The sequence below is a fragment of the Hordeum vulgare genome, chromosome 1H, assembly GCF_904849725.1.
Source record: "Hordeum vulgare subsp. vulgare chromosome 1H, MorexV3_pseudomolecules_assembly, whole genome shotgun sequence".
NCBI lineage: Eukaryota > Viridiplantae > Streptophyta > Magnoliopsida > Poales > Poaceae > Hordeum > Hordeum vulgare.
In genome coordinates this window covers 317,923,117-317,940,129 of record NC_058518.1, presented here as the reverse complement: position 1 = coordinate 317,940,129, position 17,013 = coordinate 317,923,117, and positions in this window count along the sequence as shown.

Sequence of the window (17,013 nt, the reverse complement as noted above, 5' to 3'; positions counted from 1 at the left end):
GTCGATGCAAGCTTTGACACAGATCCGGACGACTCTAAGTCGTAGACCGGATACATATTTATTCTTAATGGGGGTACGGTAAGCTGGTGCAGTTCCAAGCAAAGCGTCGTAGCAGATTCTATATGTGAAGCGGAGTACATGGTTGCCTCGGAGGCGGCTAAGGAGGGTGTCTGGATGAAGCAGTTCATGACGGATCTTGGAGTGGTGCCAAGCGCACTGAATCCAATAACCTTGTTCTGTGACAACACGGGTGCCATTGCCTTAGCAAAGGAACCACGGTTTCACAAGAAGACCAGACACATCAAACGATGCTTCAACCTCATCCGCGACTACGTCGAAGGGGAGGACGTAAATATATACAAAGTGCACACGGATCTGAATGTAGCAGACCCGCTGACTAAATCTCTTCCACGGGCAAAGCATGATCAACACCAGAACTGTATGGGTGTTAGATTTATTACAATGTAATTCGCATGATCATGTGAGGGCTAGATTATTGACTCTAGTGCAAGTGGGAGACTGTTGGAATTATGCCCTAGAGGCAATAATAAATATAGTTATTATTATAATTCCTGTATCAATATAATCGTTTATTATCCATGCTATAATTGTATTGAATGAAGACTTAAATACATGTGTGGATGCATCGACAAAACACTGTCCCTAGCAAGCCTCTAGTTGGCTAGCCAGTTGATCAAAGATAGTCAGGGTCTTCTGATTATATACAAGATGTTGTTGTTTTATAACTGGATCACGTCATTAGGAGAATCACGTGATGGACTAGACCGAAACTAATAGACGTAGCATGTTGATCGTGCCATTTTGTTGCTACAGTTTTCTGCGTGTCAAGTATTTGTTCCTATGACCATGAGATCATATAACTCACTGACACCGGAGGAATGCTTTGTGTGTATCAAACGTCGCAACGTAACTGGGTGACTATAAAGATGCTCTACAGGTATCTCCGAAGGTGTTCGTTGAGCTAGTATGGATTGAGACTGGGATTTGTCACTCCGTGTGAGGGGGAGGTATCTCGGGGCCCACTCGGTAATACAACATCACACACAAGCCTTACAAGCAATGTGACTTAGTGTAAGTTGCGGGATCTTGTATTACAGAACGAGTAAAGAGACTTGCCGGTAAACGAGATTGAAATAGGTATGCGGATACTAACGATCGAATCTCGGGCAAGTAACATACCGAAGGACAAAGGGAATGACATACGGGATTATATGAATCCTTGGCACTGAGATTCAAACGATAAGATCTTCGTAGAATATGTGGGATCCAATATGGGCATCCAGGTCCCGCTATTGGATATTGACCGAGGAGTCACTCGGGTCATGTCTACATAGTTCTCGAACCCGTAGGGTCTGCACACTTAAAGTTCGACGCTGTTTTATGCGTATTTGAGTTATATGGTTGGTTACCGAATGTTGTTCGGAGTCCCGGATGAGATCACAGACGTCACAAGGGTTTCCGGAATGGTCCGGAAACGAAGATTGATATATAGGATGACCTCATTTGATTACCAGAAGGTTTTCGGAGTTACCGGGAATGTACCGGGAATGACGAATGGGTTCCGGGTGTTCACCGGGGGGGGGGGGGCAACCCACCCCGAGGAAGCCCATAGGCCTTGGGGGTGGTGCACCAACCCTTGGTGGGCTGGTGGGACAGCCCAAGAGGGGCCTATGCACCAAGGATAGAAAATCAAAGAGAAAAGAAAAAAAAGGGTGGGAAGGGAGAGAAGGACTCCACCTTCCAATCCTAGTTGGACTAGGATTGGAGGAGGACTCCTCCTCCCCTTGGTGCGCAGCCGTTGGGGCTCCTTGAGCCTCAAGGCAAGCTCCCCCTCTCTCCTCCTATATATATGGAGCAATTAGGGCTGATTTGAGACAACTTTTCGAAGGCAGCCCGACCACATACCTCCACGGTTTTACCTCTAGATCGCGTTTCTGCGGAGCTCGGGCGGAGCCCTGCCGAGATCAGATCACCACCAACCTCCGGAGCACCGTCACGCTGCCGGAGAACTCATCTACCTCTACGTCTCTCTTGCTAGATCAAGAAGGTCGAGATCATCGTCGAGCTGTACGTGTGCTGAACGCGGAGGTGCCGTCCGTTCGGCACTAGATCGTGAGACGGATCGCGGGACGGTTCGTGGGACGGTTCGCGGGGCGGATCGAGGGACGTGAGGATGTTCCACTACATCAACCGCGTTCAATAAGACTTCTGCTGTGCGATCTACAACGGTACGTAGAACGGAAATCCCCTCTCGTAGATGGACATCACCATGATAGGTCTTCGTGCGCGTAGGAATTTTTTTGTTTCCCATGCGATGTTCCCCAACACAACTACTTTAGTTTTGTAGGAAATTACAATTCAGAACTGTTGTGCATTAATTTATGGGCAAGAACGAAGCGTAGGTCAAAAAGGTTGAATGTCGTTCAGAGTCGCATTGAGTACACTGATGGGGAATGTGATTCTGTGTTAGAAACACATGATTTGGAGGATAATGGGAATCAAGTTGATATTCGAGATGATCGTGTGGACAATATTTCTGGTATGATATTAATTAAGAACGATCAACAATGTATGTTGGATTGCACTTACTTAACTAGCAAGCTCTATATATGTACTTGCACAATTTTCCTTATTTATCTAAGAATACAAGCATGCCACATCTAAAATGTACTTCGTTATTACTGGTCTTTGTTTTTGGTCATTCCATCAGTAACCTCACTTTCCTTACTCACTCAATTCTTTGAAAGGACTTAAGGTAATATTTGTGGCCTTCAGTTAATTAGTATTATTGCAAACAAACTTTTAGTTAAAAGATCAGGTTGTGCTAGTGATATCTCATTCAAGTGCAATCTAATATTGATATTATTGACTCATGTTATTTTGTATAATGATGAATGAGTGGCTTTCTGCATTTAAAATTTGATTTGCATGGATTGGGATCTCGCTAGGTTATAAAATGATGTCAATAGATGTAAATGCATTGTGAACTTTACATTGCATAATCGTAAGGATAAATCATTTTCCCCTCCTATGTTTCTTCGTAGATAAGAAAGAGCAAGGAGAATATGATTGAAAATTTGACTAGACTAAGCAAACAAAGCACTCAAGACAAGTCTCTAGTCCATGTCTCCTGTAAGCAGAAACGTGGTCCTTCCATGAAGGTAAAAGAGATAGTGTGTTCAAACTGTATTTGTGTTCATAAAGTTGTTTTGTATTATTCCGTACATAATTTCAATCTCATTTCAGGTTGACACACAAGTAATTCTGAAGTCTTCAACATATCCAAACAAAAGACATGTGGCACATGCTAGTATTTTGGGTTGCAAATCAAAACAACTGGTTGGTGGTGTTGAGCTAGGTCGCGAGTTCATAGAAGTGCAAGTTGATCAACCTATTGATGAATGTGAGCTCTTGGTAAGGGAAAGGGAAAACTGTAGGACAGTTGGCGATGCTTTCACCTCTGGATTGACAATTGCTTGGCCTTCAGCATGTGTATGTTAATATGTAACTTTTTTAGTTTTGTTAAATTAAATTTGGGATATACTTAATTGTAATTCTCATTGTATTTTTTCCATATTGAGAGGTTTAGTGGTTGAGTTGATTCGGATGCTTTTGCTCAGGAGGAATCAAGATGCGAATATGATATATTTGTTTAAGAAAGATTTGGAGGGTGCATTTGGGTGAACATTAGTAGGGGTGTCACACGCTTTTAGTGATAGGAAATCTTTTGCATACTATAGTTTACATTACTAGGTTGAGAAATGTAATTTGTTGCTACAACATGGATCTTCCATGTATTCACGTTACAAGTGCTATTGAATGACATGAACCATATTTTTTATTTTATATCCCTTTTCTCGTGCATGTATAAATTTACTTTACATCCATGATCTTTTTATAGTATACAATGTGTCATATGCTTATCGATTTCAATATGAGGAAGTGCTACAGGAAAAATATTAGTACAATATTTCGTACAAAGTTGTTGTAACAGAAAAATGGGCTGATTATGTTGTGTTACGATAGTTAGGAAAAGGTGTTACTAGGTTTGCTACCAACCATCACAAAAGATGTTACAACATATACAAAATTATGTTACTATTCTGTTGCTACCATAAAGAAAACGAGTTGGTGAATTATCAAAGTGTGTTACAAAGGCCTAGTGTAGTTACTGCCAATCATGAATAATTGTGTTGCAATTTTCCTTACAACGTGTTACTAACCATGTTGCTACACCAGGAAAAGCATGTTACAAAGTGTGTGCCTATAGTTATATAAGTGTGTTACCAGGGCCGGCGGTAACACATATGGCTTCTGTTGCAAAAATACAATTGTAACACCTTTAAATACATATAGGGACAATTCTTATGTGCTACAATAGATACCACTTAGTAACATAGCCTACAGGAACACCAACAAAAATGTGTTACTACGCGCCATAGTAACACAATATCTAAGATATAGTAACACACCAACGTGTTACAAGAGATCAATCCTCACGTAGTGGCTGCAAATACTAAATCTTTCACGTGTGGTTGAATTGACAACTCAACTGCTAATACTTGAGAATATTCTTTGGCTTCCCCTTGAGTCGAATCAATAAACTTTGGTTGAATACTCTACCCTCGAAAACTGTTGCGATCCCCTATACTTGTGGGTTATCAGGCGTCTACATCAACTCCATTGACCCTTCGAAGATGCGTGAGTAGTTCACCACAGACCTAAGGGTCCATAGCTAGTAGCTAGATGGCTTCTTCTCTCTCTCTTTGTTCTTCAATACCATGTTCTTCATGATCTTCATGGAGATCTATCTGATGTAATACTCTTGTACGGTGTGTTTGTCGAGATCCGATGAATTGTGGGTTTATGTTTAGATTATCTATGAATGTTATTTGAATCTTCTCTGAATCCTTATATGCATGATTTCATATCTTAGCAAGTCTCTTCGAGTTATTGGTTTGGTTTGGCCAACTAGATTGGTAATTCTTGCAATGGGAGAAGTGCTTAGTTTTGGGTTCAATCTTGCGGTGTCCTCACCCAGTTACAAAGTAGGGGTAGCGAGGCACGTATTGCATTGTTGCCATTGAGGATAAACAGATGGGCTTTTCATCATATTGCTTGAGTTTATCCCTCTACATCATGTCATCTTACCTAATGTGTTACTCTATTCTTCATGAACATAATACTCTAGATGCACGCATGAGTCGGTCGATGTGTGGAGTAATAGTAGTAGATGCAGAATCATTTCGGTCTACTTGATGTGGACGTGATGCCTATATACATAATCATTGCCTTGGATATCTTCATAGTTTTTTTCTTTTCTATCAGTTGCTCGACAAGAATTTGTTCATCCATCGTATTATTTTCCTTCATAAGAGAAGCCTCTAGTGAAACCTATGCCCCCCGGGTCTATTTTCCATATTATACTTTCAGGTCTATAAACCAAAAATACCAAAAATATATTGCTGCCATTTATATACTTTTTTTTACTTTTAGTTCTAGCAGTCTTTTATATCTATCTCTATCATATCTCATCCTTGCAAATAACTGTGAAGGGATTGACAACCCCTTTTTAGCGTTGGGTGCAAGTGTTTGATTGTTTGTGTAGGTGCTAAGATTGGGGCCTTGCTTGTTCCTCCTATTGGATTGATACCTTGGTTCTCAACAAACTGAGGGAAATACTTATCTACTTTGCTGCATCACACTTTCCTCTTCAAGGGAAAACCAACACAAACTCAAGAAGTAGCACTAGCATCCGAGTAGAAGATTTCATGGCCTCGTAGACGGTGTATGCATGTAAGATTGGGCAGGGCAGAGGATCCCTAGTGTAGACGACCACAGTCCGAAGGTATCCTAGATAGATGGAGGCTGCATCTATCATGTGCTACAAGACAACGACGCCAATCAAGATGATGTCGCGAATGGGTGTGCGAAGAAAACGATAGGATCCAGATGCAAAAGTCATGAATTAACAATCCATCAGGGCAACCACCATCTACACCATGATGTTAGGGAGATACATGACAGGATATGAGGCTTGGACCAGATGAGGGAGAGACAAGAAATGGAGCGGTAGCGATGCTCGACATGGAAGTTGAAACGAGAGATGGCTAGCTAGGGATCGATGAGGGAGAACGTGCTTAGGTCTCAATGCGTGGGTTCTTTCTAGTTTTTTGGTCCATCGGTTCTATGAGGGAATAGAAAATAATCTATGGGGAGGATGTATAGATCGTGGAATTATTCTTGTGCTAAAAGGCGACGACATCAATCAAGACGACGACGCGGATGGCCTATTAAGAAAACGACGAGATCTGGATGCAAAAGTCGTGAACTTACAATCCATTAGGGAAACCACCATCTACACCATGATGTTGGGGAAAGATATGAGAGGATATGAGGTGTTGGACCAGATCAGGGAGAGATAAGAAATGGATCAGTAGCGACGATCGGCGTGGAAGAAGAAATGGGAGATGGGTAGCTAGGTATCGAGGAGGGAGAACATGCTTAGATCTCAATGCGTGGTTTTTTTGCCAATCGGTTATATCAGGGAACATAAAAAATCTAGGGGAGGGAGGGGTGCTAGAATGAACGAATGATTGTTTATCTGTGTTATCCATCGTTAGAAGGAAAGGGTGGACGAGCATGGCTAATTGGTTCCGTATATGGAAAGTCTTGATTACTGTTTTATTTTGCAGGTTTTGTATATGGGAAGTTCAGATTATTGATTTGTGTTATCCATTATTAGAAGGAAAGGTTGGTCGAACATCGCTGATTGGTTTTGTATATGGGAAGTCTTGGTTACTGTTTTTATTTTGCTGGTTTTATATATGGGAAGTATTGATTGATGTTTTATTTTGCTGGTTTTTTATATGGGAAGTTTAGATTGTTGATTTGTGTTATCCATCGCTAGAAGAAAAGAGTGGTCGAACATGACTGATTGAATTTGTATATGGGAAGTCTTGATTGTTGTTTTATTTGGGTGATTTTGTATATGGGAAATGTAGATTGTTGATTTGTGTTATCCATCGTTAGAAGGAAAGGATGGTCGAGCATGGCTGGTTGGTTTTTTATATGGAAAGTATTGATTGCTGTTTTATTTTGTTGGCCTTCCATCAGGGAGAGGGGTACGACACAAACGCCGTACCAAATCCTCCTTTAAAAGTAGAGACAAATTAGAAGGAAAGAATGGCCGAGCATGGCTGATTGGTTTTGTATATGAAAAGTACTCATTGTTGTTTTATTTTGTTGGTCTTCCATGAGGGAGAGGGGTACGAGACGAACAACATACCAACTTATCCTTTAGGAGTGGAGATATATCAGATGGATCACAATCATGTAGGGAAACTCCTGCAATCCTTGCATTGGGAAATAAAAGGGGAAAAACCATCCGCCTACTACTATGGACGCATAGTTCAAAGGAAACTACTCATGTGCGATCATGATGGCCTTTAAGTTGATGGATATGGCTACCGTGAAGAATTCCCCCTCCGATAGAGTACTGAAAAGGCCTCCATATTAGATATTCGGGAAACACAGGTGTGTAAGGCAAAGAAATTATGATGATGACTTTTGAAAGGGTTTCAGAAGTATAAATCATAGAGACCAAGAATGTGTTGATTGGAGGTCGGGGGGGCACGACCCTACCAAGCCTCTCGTGCATGTGGATGGCCCGTGGCCTATGTTGGTGCTCCCCATAATCTTTTGGACCTAGAACTTCCGCAGATATTTTTCGAGTTTTTTCTTAGCCCGATAAAATTGTTTTTCCAGAAAATAACTATGATAAATGACCCAGTGGATGTTTAATCAATATGTTAGTCTTAAAAAGTAATATAAGTTTATGTAAAAATTATGCCAAAATGATATAAATATGACGTGAAAGCATTAAAAATATACAGATAGGTTTAAGACGTATCAATCATACTTAGAGATGTTTTGATATTCGCATTGTTACCTTATCAGCTATTGGTCAATGTGTTTTTTTCTAGACATGCCCAGAATTTGCACCCCTATACATTAAGGTGAAAAGAAAGTTTCTTCTTTTCTTTTTGAAACGGTGAAAAAAGAGTTATGGTTTACAAGTGGACTACCACAACAGTCACATTTGGTCAATGGCATGTGATCAAGCTAACAATTTCTTAACGGGAATGGTTACTTTTTTATGTGCATTTTCTGACAAATCAAATATATTAAGTTAGTTGGAGCATTTACAGTCGGCTTTGACAAATTTTCTCTCCTACACATCCGCGGACGCACCTCAAACTTTTATTTCCACGACGGTATACATCAATTACGAAAGTTCAAATTCACAAAATTATATGCAACGTAAAACTAATCTAAATTTTCGTCAACGTCCGTCCTTGTTGTTCTGGCCGTGTCCATGTCCGGTGATAGGCCGAGCCCTCGAAGTGAAGGTGCACTCATCGAAGAAATAGAGTAGGACATGAGACATACACCGACTCATAGGATCGAGGCGCAGACGTCTCTCATGCCATACTCTTCCTCATCGGAGCCCGTGGCTTGCACGTCGTCGGTTGATGATGGATCCGTCGTGGTCGGAGCCTGACAAGTCCACCACAATGCAGTTGCAGTGCTATGGGTTGTCGATGACCCATAGGGCTGCCGGAGAGTGTGACTCCGCCTCGCAGGCATCTGCCGCGAGGGCTTCCGCGACCTCAAGCATCCTATTACCTCGTATGGCGGGCACGCGACGCCATAGCATCAACCGTCGACCGGCCATAAGTTGGGCCTCCGAGTCGGCGCGCTAACGAAGGGACTGCGCATCCGTCATGGTGTTCGGATATTAGACGAACTACACCTCCTTTGGCGAGGCAATGACGACACTCCTAGCGCCGAATCCAAGCGCCATTTGGATGGACGCTATGAATTCCCATCGGAGCAATTCCGACCATGACGGGCGTACTCCTTGCGGGTGCGATGGAGCACAGTGTAGACGATCATCTCCTTCTCTGTCTCGCATGTGATGAGCTCCATGTCCCTAGATCATGTGACGAATGATTTGGATCTGTTGCCCGCCATGTCGAAGAAAGTCAGAAATCGTTGAATGGGAACTTGGGGATGGAGCAAAGCGGAGTGAAGTGAGGGTTTGATGCGAAGAGCGATGTGGACGGATATATGTAGGGTCGGGTTGACCAGTGTGGCCCGGATCGGACATGACGGATGCGTTACAACCTCCTATATCCGTTCTTGGGTTAGTTTTTTTAAACGGTGAGTGACCGGACCGAGGATTTTGCACGCCCGACTCTAGATGTTGTTAAGGTAGAAAGGAACTTATGAGTGAACCAACATGTGGTTGGATGGTTAGAGGGACTATGATATCCCGAGCTATGAGAGTTCAAGTCCTCGTGCTCGTATTTATTTTTTAATTTATTTTAGAATTTCTGTCGATGAGCATTCAGTGGAAGGAGACGTTCTCGTTTACGACGAGGCGCAAAATGATATATCGGCCCAGTCCTTCAAAGATGTCCGTAGTGATAAAATATGTATGCATTCATACGAATAAATATATGCACGCATATATAAACGTTTGCATTTATATTGTATTGAGAAGAAAAAAAGAGTTGTGATTTACAATAGGGCTGCCACGATGCCACAAACGGACGCATTTTGTCAATGGCATGTGGTCAAGTTAGCAAATTGTTAACACAATTTTTTTTGTCAAAACCTTAACATACGGGATTGATTTTGAATGCGGCTGAAAAAACTAATTGCTCCATTTTTAGGGCATCATAGCAGACACGTAAACCTTCCGCAGCGGTCCAGACTGCGTTGTCCAAATGAGAGAAGACATCAACATAGTTCTATATTGATTCATGAAACGGTCCGCATACGATTTTTTCCATAAACTAGAGACAAATGTGGGGGATTTGCGGTAGTCCGGACTATTTCCAAGCCCGATTCTAACCGTCCTAGCCCAAAAAAAATCACTCGTCCTTCCCGCGTTTTCCATCCAACATGTTGTGCGTCTTCTCGCGCCGCATTCATGCTGGTCTAGAGCATGCATCGGCCATCATTGAAGCCGCGATTTGATCAGATGGGAAGTTGACTGAAAGTGTGTTATATCGACTAGAGGGGGGTGAATAGGAGATTTTTAGAATTTCATCACTGAGGAAATTCGTTTTGAGGAAATTCCTCACTGATGACTAACTTACAGCGGAAACAATAAAGGATCACGAGTGCAAAGTTTCACTACAACAGTTTTTCAGGATGTAGAATGTGAAAACAGATTGCACACTAAGCAGGCACGCAGAAAACAGATGAGGATTAACTTGCGTGAAGAATTTGGGGTTGAGGAATTTCAGAGAAAGTCTTCAGCAAATTCTTCAAACAGTGATAGTGAAAATCATCAACAGATAACCTGAGGAATATAAAGAGTTGAGGAATTAGAACCCGTTTCACAGCGAAGACAGTAGTTGATGACCCGGTTCCAACTGCTGTGACAGTCGTACATCTGGTTTGGAGCGGCTTGGTATTGAAACCAAAAGACACACAGTCCCGGGACACACAGTCCCTACCGTATTCTCCTTGGGCTAAGAACACATAGTCCTCGCCCAACACTCGTGGTAAGTCTTCAGGCAGACTTCCAAACCCTCACAAACTTGGTCACCCGGCGATCCACAATTGACTGCTGGATTGCTCTAGACCATGACGCCTAACCGTCTGGAGGATGCACAGTCCTCAAAGGTAAAAGGCTTCAGTCCCACACAGGAACAACTTCTTCAGTGATGCTCAATCACTAGGTTTGATTTGTGGTTTCGGTGTATGGGGTATTTCCTCACTAATGAATTACTCTCGAAGACTCTGAGGAATTGGGTTGCTCTTATGACAAGTGTCAGTTTCTAACGAAGCAGCCAACCAGCTAATTGTTGTGGGGGTGGCTATTTATAGCCTGGGAGCTTCCCGACATGATTTGACACTAATGCCCTTAAATAATATGACCGCTGGAGTGGATAAGACCATTGACTTGGCGTGGCTATTGAAACGGTCGGAACCCTCAACTGTGAGAGTCCTCATGTCACTCGTATTCCTCACTTGAGGCTTTTGGTCGGATTAGGCTTGGGTTGAGCATCATGAGGAAATTCATTCCAAAGTGTAACTTCGACCCCCTTTAACAATACGGTGTTCCTAGTACTCAAATGCGAAGAAAATAAAACAGAAAGAGTAAATCTTCATGCTTCAAAGTCTTCAAAATGATTTCTTCAGGACACACCGAATTCCTCGATTTCAGTATCTTCATGAGGAATATCAATTTCATCGCAGATTCCTCGCGATTCATTTCTTCAGCTTCAGACCAATTTTTTCAACCGAAGATATATATTTTTAGGGGTCGATATTCTTCAAATATCTCAAACTCCTCGATGACTTATAGATCCTGTGTACACACATAAACACATTAGATACTTAACCTATAAGTCTTCAAACCACCAAAATCACTAAGGGGAACTAGATGCACTTACAATCTCCCCCTTTTTGGTGGTTGATGACAATTAGGTTAAGTCTTCAACAGGGATAAAAAATATGAAGTGTAAATACTCATTTGAGGAATTTGAAATCAAGATTCTGGAAGACTTCCCCTGAAGGTGTGCATATCGTGAGGATTTTGCTTTTCACAGCAAATGCACATTGATGATTTATATCATGGAAATCTCCCCCTGAGTCTTGTAAATCATGCATACAGGTAACATATCATATGAAGAAAATGAAAATGCATGATGACAAATGGTATCTGACGAATTCCAGCATGCGTGCATTAAAACTTGAGGAATAAGCATGCGAAGAAAAACGTTCAAAAGCGTCAGAGTACCATCAGGCTTAAGTTACAACTCATTACATAAAAACTTCAGAAGAGCCAAGAGTTTGTAACTTAAATATAGTTCATAAGCCCCAAAAATATCCCGCTTGAAGACCAACTCTCAAGTTTCTCCCCCTTTGTCATCAAGTGACAAAAAGGGACAAACTGAGGACTAACACCCGTGAAGACTTCACTTCTTGGCGGTTGAGGAAGAGCCGTGACGCTTCTTGGGAGTAGTCTTCTTCCTTGGACTGGTAGCAGTGTCGAGCTGTTCTTCATCAGTTTCAGCAGTGCGAAATGAAGAAAAGGAGCTGTCTCCAAGGTCTGGAACTGGAATGGGCCTGAACTTCTTCTTGGGAGGCCACGACCACTCAAAGTCTCGCTCAAAGTCCATTTCTTCAAGCTCAGTCTGAGTCTTCAGATGTGCAAGTGTAGCCCAGGTGCGATCAAAAACCTCATGCAGATAGTGATGGTTGAGCTTCACAGAGTTCTGTGTTTCAGTGAGGGTTTTCACAATGGCGCCAAACTGGCGTTTGACCCACTTGTGATTTCGATCCACCTTCTGGTGAAGACTGAGGAGGAGCTCTCTTGTATTCATCACGCGAGGAGGAACGGGGCTTGCCGGACGAGTCTCAGTATCATCCCATGAAGAATAAGCTTCTAGCTCTCTAAACTGGCCATCAAGGGGCCTACTGCCTTCTTCAATCACTGATTTTCCTTTTCCTTCAATGGGCTCGAAAGTCTTCTTGTTGACCCGGATAGGAGGCATATAACCAACATGGTTTTGGCACTCAGCGAGAAAGTTAATGCCTGTCCTTGTCCTGATGAATCTCATGATCCATGGGGCATATATCTTGTGATCAAAAGGACACATAGCATTGTCGGCCAAAGTCCTCAAGAATAAATCATGGATGTTGATAGAAATACCATGAATGATGTTGAAGAGGATATTCTTCATGAGGCCTACGGCATCTTCTTCATCATCATGGCCTCTGATCGGCGCGAGCACACTGCAGAGGATTCTGTAGACAGACCTTGGTGTATACTTGAGCTCGTGGACGAGGAATGTTTTTCTCGGTGATTTTCCTTCAGCCAAAGGCTTCATGAGGACTTCCATCATCCCATTGGGCAGCTCACGCTCACCATAAAGCTTCACAGCCTCCTCTGAGGGAATTGGTACAGGCAGTTCACGGAGGAGTTCAGTAGCAGGAGCCTTGTAGTGAGTGTTTTGTGTCATCCAATCAAACACCCAAGTGTTAATGTCTTCAGGGTTGCCAGAGATGTGAAGAGTGGCATAGAACTTAAGAATGAGCTCGTTGTTCCAGTCAGAGATGTCGGAGCACATTGGCAGTAAACCAACATCATGGAGTACATTAAGGACTGGCTCTAGGCACGGTATAGCTTCAAGTTCAACGTGAGGAATATGCCTGTGCTGGAATATCTTGTTTCTTCCACACAGCACAGAGGCATAGTAATTCATCTGTGTCCTAGTCCAAAATTTCAGATGCCTCATTTGAGGCTTGTCATAGGGGTTCTCTCCAATGAAGTACATGCGTTCTTCAAAGAAATTCTCCTTTTGAAACTTTGGACGCTTGCAGAATGGCTGACGCTAAACTGGCTGAAGATTTTGCTGAGGAACAGGAGGGGAGACAATAATTGCAGTCTCAGGGTTGAGCACGACGAGTGCATTGTCTTGGTCAGGTGCATTTTCCTCAGCATTTTCCTCAGGGTGAGGAATTTTAGCAGCTGGGGCTTCAGGCTGAGGAGATGGCTCTGGCTGGGCGTCAGGTTGAGGGGCTTGCTCTGGCTGTGCATCAGGTTGAGGAATAGTTTCATCTTGCTCAGGTGGAGGAGTTGGGTCAGCCTGTTCTTCATCTTGAAGATGATTCTCAGAGCTTTGAATTTCATCAGCTTGAGGATTTTCAGTTTGTTCTTCCTCAGCTGGCTTGGTGGCAGAGGCAGTTTCATCAGCTGGTGCAGCTGATCCTTGAGCAGTGTCTTTCTGAGGACTGTCATCAATACGAATTTCTTCGTCAGTGTGTTCCTCAGCGGCAGCATCCTTCATTTCCTCATCTTCCCCTTTCGCTTGATCATCAAGGATGACCATTTCATAAGAAGGAGCGACATTTAGGGGCACAGGGTCTAGAGGGGCGGTTTCTTCAAGTGCTTTGAGGCGCTTGGCCTCTGTTTCTTCTTCTGCTGAGCAGGCCTTTCTCTTTTTGGCTTCCTTCTCAGCAGCCCTGGTCTTCTTCACAGCTGATGCAGACGGAGTCATCTTCTTCACCTTTGAAGTTTTTGGTGAAGGGGTTCTCTAGACAGATTCTTCAGCTGGCTTTGAGGAACCAGCTGGAGCAGAGTCATCAGCTTGCTTTGATGAATCAGCTGGGTCAGGGGCAGTCTCATCAGCTGCAGCAAATTCATCAGCTGGAGCTTCCATGGTGATTTCTTCAATAGCCGGTACATCTACATGGCTTTCTTGGTGGATTTCCTCAGCTTGAGGAGTTTCTCAGCTTGAGGAGATTCATCTGCTGGCTCCTCAATCAAGGGTTGGGAAGTTGGTGCTGGAGGTGCAGCCTTCGTGTTGTAGTCATCAACAACTTTAGTGGCCAGCTTGATGAAATTGCTCTTTAGACTCTTACGATCTGACAGCTTGGAGTACTTGTCAGTCAAATTCGTCAGCTCTGCCTGTGTTGACACTAGTGCATCAGGCGTCAAGCTGAGGAGATTCTTCTTGAGGAATTTCTCCTTTTTAAGCTTTGCAACCTTGGCCTGCTTGGCCAGCTGTTCTTTCCACTTGGCTTGATTGATGAAAGTGGCCACCATGTGGCTGATGCCAGGGGGAGTTTCAAATCATCAAGCGAAGTGTTTGGGTCCTCATACCAGATGTTGATGTAGTCTAGGAGGACCTTGGGGTCCATGGCCAGAGGAATGGCGCTGCCAGATGCTTGAGCTACTCTTTCCTGCTTGTTTCTAATGATGGCTTGCAGGGTTTGATCATCATATTCATCACTACCCTCTGATGCAGACGGGACGGTGATGATTTTTCTCGGGCTCGACAGAGTTGCTCTTTTAGCAGACACCCGAGTCTTCACAGGAGGTGGTGAAGACTTTGTCTCCGAGCTGGTTGCAGCCGGGAGTGAGGAGCTGGAGCTGGCGGTCATAGGCTTCATGACTTGCTTCTGTACTGGTGTCTCTTCAGGCTTTGGTGGTGGTGCTGAGGATTTTGGAGCTGAGGAGATTGGCGATGATGGTTTTGGCGCTGAGGGTTTAGTAACCGATGCCTGAGCAGACTTCTCTTGAGGCTTTGGAGCCCTTGGCCTTGACGGCACAGACTGTGGTTGAGGAATAGCTGAACTAGAGGTCTCAGCGGCAGAGGAAGTAGCTGCAGCTGAGGCAGCAACTGAGGATTCATTGAATTTCCTCACTGCAGCTTCTGCTTGCTTCTTGAGCTTAGCCAGCTGCTTTTCCTTCTCATTTGGATAGTCATCAAGGGTCTTGAGGCTTGAGGGATGTGCTACTTGATGAGCCTCAAGTGGGGCCCGTTTGCCAGGGGGCTTGAGAGCGGATTTCTTCACATACTTCGCAGTTACAAACCTGTATTCTTTACATTCCTTCGCCCATCGGCGTTCTATCTTCTGCAGCCGGATCTCTCTTTGTCATTATCTCATTTTCATCAGGTGTGCAATAGTCCAAGTAAATATCCTCAGGGATATCCGCAGCTGTGTTTTGCTCAAGTTTCTTTCCTCCCTTCTGTTTTCTGTCATCCACCGTTTTCTTCAGCTGAGGATTTTGCTGATGAGATTGAACTCTTGAGGATTCTGATGAGACTTGAAGATATTTTCCAAGAAACGCTGCAAATGAGTTAATGCCATGAGAACCGAGAGATTCATCAGCTGACATGTGTGTACGTGTGAATAGAGTATAGTTGCGAGGAATTTGGAGAGGTCATATGCGTTCTCAGATTTGAAGAAAATGAAAAAGTTTGACAGTTGAGGAATTTCACTAGTGGTTGAGGAATTTGCCTAAGCATACTATTCTTGGGTTCCAGAGTTGTACAGATCCAAAAATTCGCACAATTGAGGAATCTCGTGAAAATCTTAGATGCTTAGTATAGTTCATCAATGGTGTGGTGATAGACAGTGTTTGAGGAATCAAGTGCTTATCGATTCTTGAGGAAAAACAGATTTCACATAGAAGATGTAAAATTGTAGATCTAACTTGCGGTAAATATGGGATTTTATTTACCCTTGAAGGAGCACATGAAGAACACAAAGAAGTTGTGTAGAGAGGCTCTTCGGTCGCGTGTCCAATGCGCCCTAACCCGGCGACAGAGGACGTCTACGGCGGCGGCGGACGAAGATGGTCCGACTCCGGCGTGGTTACGGCGACGGAGAAGTCGAGGCAGTGAAGCTCTTCCTCATCGGCGACGAAACTTCCAGCGGTGGCGCTAGGGTTCGGTGCTTTTGCTGTAGCAAGAGAGCGATGGGGCGAAGAAGAGTTTGCCGAGGGGGATAGGCACATATTTATAGCTACACAGTTACTGTTGGCGCGAAGATTACGGACCAAACAGTCCCTGCCTCTACATCTCCGCAGGACACGTGTAGTTCCCGAACAAGGCGGTGGAGATTGTGGTTATCCGAACGTGGGAAGTGGGGTTCAGTTAATGTGTGTTGGGGAACGTCGCATGGGAAACAAACATTTTCCTACGCGCACGAAGACCTATCATGGTGATGTCCATCTACGAGAGGGGATTTCCGATCTACGTACCCTTGTAGATCGCACAGCACAAGCGTTAGTAAATGTGGTTGATGTAGTGGAACGTCCTCACGTCCTTCGATCCGCCCCGCGAACCGTCCCACGAACCGTCCCGCGATCCGCTCCGATCTAGTGCCGAACGGACGACACCTCCGCGTTCAGCACACGTACAGCTCGCCGATGATCTCGGCCTTCTTGATCGAGCAAGAGAGACGGAGAGGTAAATGAGTTCTCCGGCAGCGTGACGACACTCCGGAGGTTGGTGGTGATCTAATCTCAGCAGGGCTCCGCCCGAGCTCCGCAGAAACACGATCTAGAGTTAAAACCGTGGAGGTATGTGGTCGGGCTGCCGTGGCAAAAGTTGTCTCAAATCAGCCCTAAAACCCCACTATATATAGGAGGGAGGGAGGGGAGGAGGCAGCCTCAAA